Consider the following 10,130-nt stretch of genomic DNA (forward strand, 5'->3'; position numbering starts at 1 on the left):
AAGCATTATTTGTAATGGGAATTTCTAGTAAGATCAGAGATGAAACAAGGGTGTCTATTATCAACACTGTTATTCAATGTTTTACTACAAATGTTAGCTTTAGCAATAAGAGAAGAAAAAGAAATTGAAGGAATTAGAACAGGCAAAGAAGAAACAAATCTATCACTCTTTGCAGATGAGTTGATGGTACATTTACATAATCAAATAAAAAAAATACTTGAAATAAGAAACAACTTTAGCAAAGTTGCAGGATATAAAATAAACCTACATAAATCTTCAATATTCTCGATATTACTAACAAAGCTCAATACAAGAGATAGAAAGAGAAATTCCATTTAATGTTAGACATGAAAATAGACAATATATAATAAAATAAAAATAGACATTATAAAATATTTAGGAGTCTACCTGCCAAGACAAACCCAGGAATTATATGAACACAATTACAAAATACTTTTCACACAAATGAAGCCAGATCTAAATAATTGGGCAAATATCTGTTGCTCATGGATAGGCTGAGCTAATATAATAAAAATGACAATATTACCTAAATTAAAATACTTATTCAGTGCCATATCAATCAAACTGCCAAAAATTACTTTATAGAACTAGAAAACACACACACACACACACAAAAAAAAACCCAAATTCATCTGGAAGAACAAAAGGTCCAGAATATCAAGGGAATTAATGAAAAGAAATGCAAGGGAAGGTGACTTAGCTGCATAAGGTTTTCAATTGTATTATAAAATAGCAATTTCAAAACTACTTGGTACTGGCTAAGAAACGGAGTGGTGGATCAGTGGAATAGTTTAGGTACACACAACACAGTAGCCATGACTATAGCAATCTGCTGTTTGATAAACCCAAAGACTCCAGCTTCAGTAATAAAAATTCACTATTTAAAAAAACTGCTAGGAAAACTGGAAAATAATATGGCAGCAAATAGGCATAGACCAGCATCTTACACCATATACCAAGATAAAGTCAAAATGGGTACATGATTTAGATATAAAGGTTGAACTATTAGCAAACTAGGAGATCAGGGAATAGTTTGCCTGTCAGATTTATAGAGAATAGAAGAATTTATGACCAAATAAGAGACAGAGAACATTATGAAAGGCAAAATGGCTAATTTTGATTGCATTAAATTGAAAAGGTTTTGTACAAACAAAGCCAAATGCAACCAAGATTAGAAAGGAAGCAGAAAGCTGGAAAATAATTTTTACAGCCATTATCTCTGATAGAGGCCTCATTTCTAAAATGTAAAGAGAACTGAGTCTAATTTATAAGAATACAAGTCATTCCCCAATTGATAAATGGTCAAAAGATATGAACAGGCAGTTTTCAGAAGAAGAAGTCCAATCTATCTATAGTCATATGAATAAATGCTCTAAATTACTATTGATTGTAGAAATGCAAATCAAAACAAGTCTGAGGTTCCACATCACACCTATCAGTTTGGCTAACATGAGAAAAACAGGAAAATGATAAATGTTGGAGAAGATATGGGAATATTGGAATACTAATGTGTTCCAATGTGTTGTGAACTGATCCAAAAATTCTGGAGAGTAATTTGGAACTTTGCCCAAAAGGATATAAAACTGTGTATACCCTTTGACCCAGAAATACCACTTTTAGGTCTGTATCTCAAAGAGATCATAGAAAAAGGAAAAGGACCCACATGTACAAAAATATTTATAGCAGTTCTTTTTGTGGTGGCCAAGAATTGGAAATTGATGGGATAACCTTCAATTGTGGAATTGCTGAACAAGTTGTGGTATATGAATGTAATGGAATGCTATTGTTCCATAAGAAATGATGAGCTGGTAGACTTCAGAAAAACCTGGAAAGACTGAAAAGAACTGAAGCTGAGTAAAGTGAGCAGAATCAAGAGAACATTGTACACAGTTACAGCAACCTTGTGTGATGACTAAGTTTGATGGACTTAGCTCTTCTCAGCAATACAAGGATCTAAGAGAACTCCAAAAGACTCATGATGGAAAATGTTCTCTACATCCAGAAAAAGAACTATGGAATCTGAATGCAGATCGAAGCATCTCTCTGTTTCTTTTTTCTCATGGTTCCTTCTATTGGTTCTAATTCTTCTTTACAACATGACTAATGTGTAAATATGTTTAATATGAATGTATATGTAGAGCTTATATCAGATTGCATACCATTTTGGGTAGGAGAGAGCAGAGAGCAGGTGAGAAAATTTAGAACTCAAAATCTTATGAAAATGAATGTTCAGAACTAAAAATTAATTAATTGTTTGATTAGTTAATTAAAAAAAGAATTGCTTGTGGTCTATCCTGTAAGGGCCTTAATGAGAAAGCCACTTAAAAGATATTCACTTTTATTAGGGGTTATTTGTTTGAACATGGTTAAAAGTTTAAAATATTTTATTATGAACAACTTATTTAATAAACATTGTTTTGAAATTAATTACTCAATCTATTTGTACATTTCACCTCAACACCTTTTCTGTGTTCTTATTATAATTAATTTTAATTGTAGTTAATATGGTAATCATTAAGAGAAATCGTACTTTTATTAAAGGTCTTCTTATAGAAAGTGTTATATTATTAATTCCTTAACATAGTCTCATCCTCTTAATGGGGGAATGAATAATGCCATGTATAAAAAATGGGTTCAGAGTTTTCTAATTTTTCAGTTTGTATTTGAATTTCTTGGATATATCAATATGACAAATGGTTAACCTCAAAATGTATATTCTCTGGTCTAAAAGATTCCCTATTTTGATTTTCTATCACTGTTTGACCTGGTTATTGGAAAAGCAAATTTAAATTTGTATTAAGGTCAATTTTGTATCAGATTTTTAGCAGAAAGGGGGATCTCTACAAATGACCTGAACTGGAGAAGCCAGTCAGCTGGAAACTGCTCTGAGACCACACCCAGACCAGAGGGCTGCATCAAGAGATATTTCCAGAGAACCAGATTGCTGTGTGAGATGAGACTTAGATAGATATAGATATAGATAGACCTATAAAATGGACAATTTTTTTACTATTTACTTTTTCCTTATGTGCCTTTTCTCTGCAAGATCTGCTTACCAAAGAGGACTGCCTCTAATGGGTCATGTCAATGCATCAATCAAACTGCTTTTCCCTCACATTGTTTCCCATCATAACCCTCATAGTCATGATGAAGTGTTTGTCTTATCAGTTAGCAATTCATTGAGGAGACTATGTCTACCAATAGAATCTAATGGGAAAATGAGAAACATGATTATTTCTCTCATATTAATAGCCAGTTATTAAATTAAAATTAAGGTTTTCATTCCTATTTCCTCATTTAGAAACCAGCCCTTAGTTTATTCAATCTTTCAGTCTCTCAGAAAGACGTTTCTGATAGATAAGATTGCCAAAATCCTCTGGGTACATGCTTCCAAATCTTGAATGGGACTCCACCCAACCAGAAGACCTTATGTACAGAATCCAGTTTAGGCAAGATTTTGCCCTTAGGAAATAAGCTCCTGTCCTTGAAACATTTCCACTAGTGACTCACCTTATAAAGGGAAAACCAGCCAGAGCAGTATGAGTAGAGATGAATTCTTTTGTCCAGGTTGCTGAAGGTGTCTGAGTCTCATGATTTGGGTCGAGTTCTCAGTAGGATGAGCTGAAGACTTTTTTCCCACCTCCTCATTAATATGTTCAGCCCCTTCATTGATTGTTAACCAATCTGAGTTGATTTCCACCCTTAGGCACACACCCTTTTCCAAAGGCTTTTTAAGCAATCTCTACTGGGCACCTTTGGTTTATGAGAGAAAACCACTGCTCTATTAATTACTTACTATCCAAAATTAATAAATTCATTATTAATTACACAGAAACTATGTCTCTTGGACTTTTCATTCATTATAAGACTTGGAGGGAAAAGTGAACCTTTATTGGGGGATAGAGGCTAGAAAAAATATAAATTCATTTTGCTTAACTATACATGTTTGTAATAGTAATTATGGATTTCTCATTTGGGTGAAAGAAAAAGTGAGGAGAGAAAGTAGATTTTTGTTGGTTGAAATAAAATTTAATTTAGATAAGTCTACATTTTAAAATGATGCCCCAATTAGTAAAGGCATGTTCTAAATTCAGGCATCTAATTCAGTTCTCTTTTTTAAATTGTAATGGATGATTATACTTGTCCTACTAACTATGTGAAGATGTCACCAACACTGATGCAATCTGATTCAAAGGGAATAATTGCACCAGAGAGGCACATACTTTCTCCAGGGAGCATTCACACACACACATTAACACACACACACACACACACACACACACACAAATTCCCTTTTGAATTGTCTGATACAGGTACAAAAGTCCTGTTTGAAAACAATCCTTGTACCTTTAGGACTGGAGCAAAGGTGAAAAATTAGCAACCAATACCTTTCACCATTAACGAGTCATGTTTCCACATCATATTTCCTTACTTGCCTCTAAGTGTCCTCATGTAAATCTGTTTCTGAATACGTGGTCTTGATACTAATACTTAAGGTACTTATCTCTGGACTGTGAATTCCTCATTCTCTTAAAAACCTTCATGACATCTTTTAATTCCAGTTTTATCCTTCACAATTGTTTGTATTTAAAAGAAGGCTTTCACCCCAAGAGTGGGTGAGTACAAAAACATTTATCTTTTTAATTTATTCAAAGCACCAAAAAGAACTTTTGGGAATATATTTTCTATTCCATCACCTGTATCTACATTGTGATCAATATGAGTCAAGTGTGGAAATTATATGTCAAGGTGTTAAAATGAACATCATTATGTATTTTAAAGTACACTGGTATAAGAGCAGTGATAAATAGGTAGAGAAAGATGATGGTCAGGTATTGAACTCCTTGAAAAAGGAGGGAGAATAACCTGAAGTCTAGTAGATAACTATGATAAGATCGGGTTTGGGAGATATGTTTGAATAGATTAAACTTCAAAGGAAGGTAAGTTGTTGTGTGATGGTGAAAAGAGAGGGCCAAGAACTGACAAAGAGGAACAAGGGATGAGCCAATTTCTTATCCACAACCAGTGGGTCATGGGGTATGAGATGGAGTACAATCAATATTGGCAGGGTTTTGGATAAATAAATTGTTTTCTTGGGAAGGCCAGATCTTGGAAAACCACCAGGAAGATGGAATGATTAATGATATGAAGAGGTCTAGGATCAAGGAAAGTGTATTATGAATTGTAAAAAGATTCCAGAGAGCACATTGGACAGGGTAGAAGGATCTAGATCTGGACCTGGAAGGGGTAAGGCTTAGATGGATGGAGATAAGAGACTAGGAAATGAGTGGTTACTTTTTTATTAAGTAAATGAAAATTTCATATCATGGGGATTGGAATAATATTATAGAGGAATTTTCCATCCATAGAGGATACAGTACCTGTTATCTGGGACTTCCTGCCCTCAAGAGGCCTTTGAATAGTAGAGAAGAGAAATGGTTTTTTGGTTAGTGAATCATCCTAGTTTTTACTTTTGGACAGAATCCTTGAGATGAGAGGCAATTGTTGGAATTTCTGGTCCTATAGGCAAGAAGCATGGTACCCAAGCTCTTGTCCTTAAAGGTGAAAGGTCTGAGGCACAGGTGATGCATTGCCTCCTGGAAATACGGGCCTACTATTTGAAGTAGACTTGAAAATGGTAACTCTTGGTTTCTTGCAGGGGTGGAAGATGGAGCACAGGATTTGATGTGTCTCAGGCAGATCAGGAGTGTACTCATACATTTGGGAATTGCCTGCACAATTCAATATACAAGTCTTCATGCTTGAACTTGGGGACACAAAGTAAAACAAATTAAATAATGTCTGTATCAAATAACTTAAATTCTAGTCTAGCATGGCAATTAAACCCAAAGAGTTGGTGGCGTCACTACAGGAAACACACAGAAAGAAAAGAAACAGGTTGTGGTGGTTGCTCAGCTGGACACCCCATGCCCCAATAAGGAGAAATGGTAGAGGTCACCAGTCTTTGTGTTCAGAAGGTGTAATAGGCTACCTTGGTTGGGGGAGGGCTCCAACAAAGTTGGGCCTGTACAAAAACTCTACTACAGAAGGAAAGAGTCATCTATTAAGAATACCAATTACAAGGTTTACATAGGAAAACAAATGGTAGTAGCAGAGACTGATAAAGTAAGAAAAATTGAGCAAATAATTTAGAAAAGTAGTCAGTGTATTGAATAAGCATGATGGATTATTATTATTCAATGTATTGAATAAGCATGATAGACTGAAAAATTCTCAAGGAAAGGAAAACTATTGTAATGAAATGACAACGGGAAAAGTACAAGTACTTTCAAAATATTTCAGAAGAACAATAAAAGAGCTATAAAAGAAATAAGGGTGGACTTAAGGATAGAAATTAGAGCCTTCAAGGAAAAGTTTAAAAATACAAATACCAGAGTCATATATATCCCCAACCTGATACAGCAGAAAGGAAGGAAAGAATTTGATTCATTCCTTCTAAACAAACTTTCTAGATTCTTTTTACACATTGTCTTCCCCCTATTATAATGAGAGCTCCTTGGTAAGAACTGTGTTGTTAATTTGTATTTATATTTTCAGTGTTTAGCATGTATAGAATGCAGTAAATGCTTAATAAATGTTTTATCTATCTGTCTTAAAATATAAAGACACATTTGTCAAGGACCTATGATTTCATCAGTCTGGGAACTCCATCAATGCATATCAAATATCTATTCATCCATCTATCTATCAATTTATCAATCAATCAGTCTATCTCTCTATCTACCTATCTGTCTGTCTGTCTGTCTGTCTATCTATTGTTTAGGGTTTTAGAGTGTTGAAGGGGGTTCAGACAACATAAGCAACATGACTATTGCTAGCAAGTAACAGTTGGAATTTGAATTCAGGTCCTTCTGACTCCATATCCAGCACACTATCCATTATATCACATCACATTTTACATATTCCATGGAAGGTGAAAATAAAATTTTGGGGATGGTTTGCCCAAATTATACTGTTGTCATTGTCACATGGATAAACCTCCATGTGAGGAAAACCTGATTAGAAAATTTGTGGTAGTGAAATACTAATACACACTCATCTTTTCTCCTACTTCCCCTTAATGTATACACTCTCCCCCCTTTTTTTTTCACAGCACCTTTGGAACATAGTAAAATTATAGGACTTCTGTCTCAATTGCCTAATTGGCATTAGGATGCTAAGAGCACTCTGCTTTCTCCCTTTCCATCAGAATGTAGAGTTCATCCTTAAAAAAATCCCTTCTGGGCAGCTAGGTGGGGCAGTGAATAGAGGACTGACCCTGGATTCAGGAAGACCTGAGTTCAAATGCAGCCTCAGACACATAACACTTATTAGCTGTGTGACCCTGGGCAAGTGACTTAACCCCATTGCCTAACCAAAAAAAAAAAATCCCTTCTGATTGTTCACTTTTATGAGGATTTGAGTATTCTTGTCTAGTATAATGGAGAAGTGGGCAGTTGGAAAAGAAGTCTCTGTGAAGATTTTTCTCTAATCTTTGATAATAAAAGTAACAATATCATGGATTAAGAATAAGAAAATGTTCAGTTTACAAAGAATTTGTCATTGATTACCTTGACCAGAGATAGGGGATGAATGACTAAAATGAAACTGGTTACCTCAAGATGCAATGTGTTTCCCATTCTTAAAGGTATTCAAGCCACTTGATGGATATGTCACAGTGAGGATTCTTTTTGGGTATGAGTGAGTCTGGATGACCTCTATGATTCACTTAGAGATATATTTTAAAAATTCTAACTATCTGATAGTTATTTTGGCCATGAAAGTTTTTTGATTTTTGTTTTTTTTTTTAATTCTGACTTTGCTTTGATCTGATTCTACTTCTGTTGATTCCCACAGATGCAGGCTACTGAAGATCATGTCAGGGAGCAATGAAAGTCTTCCAGAAGTGTTTATCTTATTAGGTTTCTCAAACCATGCATGGCTGGAGCTTCCTCTGTTCCTCATTCTCCTTTTCATCTACCCCTTGACATGCTGGGAAACATCTCCATCATTTTGGTCTGTAGGCTGGACCACCACCTCCGCAGCCCCATGTATTTTTTCCTCTCTAATCTCTCCTTGCTGGACATCTGTTACACCACAAGCATTGTTCCCCAGATGTTGTTCAACTTGGGGAGTTCAAAGAAGACAATCAGTTATATGGGATGTGCCATTCAACTTTACTTCTTCCATTTTTTGGGGGCCACAGAGTCTCTTCTCCTAGCTGTCATGTCTTTGGATCGCTATGTGGCCATCTGCAAACCACTTCACTACACCCTAATCATGAACCATCAGATCTGTATCTTACTTGTGTCCATTGTATTGTTAAGTAGCCTCACTTATGCTGTATTAGAGGTCACTTTGACCTTGTAGCTGCCAATGTGTGGACACAATGAATTAGACTACGTGGTGTGTGAGATTCCTGTACTGATCAAGGTTGCCTGTGGTGATAAGAGTTCCCATGAACTTGGGCTTTCTGTGGTCTGTGTATTTTTCCTTGCTATTCCTTGGCCTTAATTATTACCTCCTATGCCTATATTGGACGGGCTGTTATGAAAATTCAGTCTTCTGAGGGGAGGAAGAAAGCCTTTGGAACCTGTTCTTCCCATCTCATTGTTGTCTTCTTGTTGTATGGCCCTGCAATTAGTATGTACCTCCAGCCTCCTTCTTATATCACCAGGGATCAGCCTAAATGTATGGCTCTTTTCTATGGTGTTGTTACCCCTGCACTCAATCCCTTCATCTACACCCTGAGAAATAAGGATGTGAAAGAGGCTCTAGGCAATCTATTGAGGAGAATCTTCAGGTCCAAGGGAGGATTAGTATTCAGTGTCTAATAACCCTGACAAAGGTCTGTTCACATTCTCCAAAATTATGGTTACCCTTATGTAGATTATTCTCAAAATGGTGTAACAAAGTGAACCCTGGATTTGAAGCTAGGTTCCCTGGGTTCAACTCTCAAATCTACTACTTGATACCTGTTTCATCTTGGTTAAGATACTTTATTTTTCTAGATGCATTTTTCTCACATATGAAATCATGAGGAAGGACTGACATATCTCTGAAGTTACTTTAATCTTTAGATGCTATGACTGTAAGATGTCTGTTGTTATCACCATCTCATATAGGCATCCAGGTCTTGAACTTATCCTTTATCCTAAAATGTCTTAGGGTTCTCAGATTGTGGACAATAGTGATAGATATCTTGTGTTGTCTAAAAGTTGTATCTTACTTAATATCTACCATGTTGCATATTAGAGGTACTTGAATGAGTGAATCAATTGAATCTATCATATTTCAAGCCCAAATTTAAAATCTATCAAATTTGAAAGCTCATATATAATATAGTTTATTGCATGGAACAATATTAAATTGAGAATCACATTGAAAGCTGAGATGAGAAGAATTATAATATAAATTAAATATGAAATATTTGGATAAACTTTAACTTAATAGGAAACAGTTGCCTGGGAGGAAAAGTGAAATTATCTGGACAAGAAAGACATTTCTGATATGCCTGAGATGGATGGATTTAAATACAATATTGTGATAATCAAATGTCATCTTCATGTAGATTTAAACTAAGCTCAATTAAGTTTTGTAAGAGTGATAGGAGAATGTCTGGAAAACTGTAGGTTATGATCATTATATTATGGTTTTGACCAGACCTGGCATTCAGTCACAGCAATGTATTTAGAAAGAAAAACTAGTAAATATATTAGAATTTCCCCTACCAAACAAAGATATATGAGTTGAAATAAATTTGGAATTCTTTACCTAGAAATTCCTCTTTTGCTTAGTTTTGTGTTGCACATGGGAGCAATGAAAATCTTTATTTTATAAGATGAATCACATCAAGATTTTTTAAAAAATATTCTAGGCTATGAATATTAATATTTAACCCATAAAACAATTTGGAAAATAACAAGACCAGATACCTTTCACAGGCTAAGGGAAGAATTCTTAGCTAAATAAGTACAATCAATAAAAAAGAAATTTGTATTAAATGAAATTGAAAATCTTTTGCACTAATAGAATCAATACAACTAGAAGAATAAGGGAAGTTTTTAATGCTAAAAAAACTTTACATGAAATATCTCCAGTGAGAGTCT

At 34.9% G+C, this 10,130-nt stretch overlaps 1 pseudogene; it reads left to right on the forward strand.

Moving 5' to 3' along the window:
- Positions 1-4,571: 4,571 nt before the first annotated feature.
- LOC114053535 lies at positions 4,572-8,855 on the forward strand (annotated as a pseudogene).
- Positions 8,856-10,130: the final 1,275 nt, after the last annotated feature.

Source organism: Vombatus ursinus, unplaced genomic scaffold (genome assembly GCF_900497805.2).
Source record: "Vombatus ursinus unplaced genomic scaffold, bare-nosed wombat genome assembly UNPS02014811.1, whole genome shotgun sequence".
NCBI lineage: Eukaryota > Metazoa > Chordata > Mammalia > Diprotodontia > Vombatidae > Vombatus > Vombatus ursinus.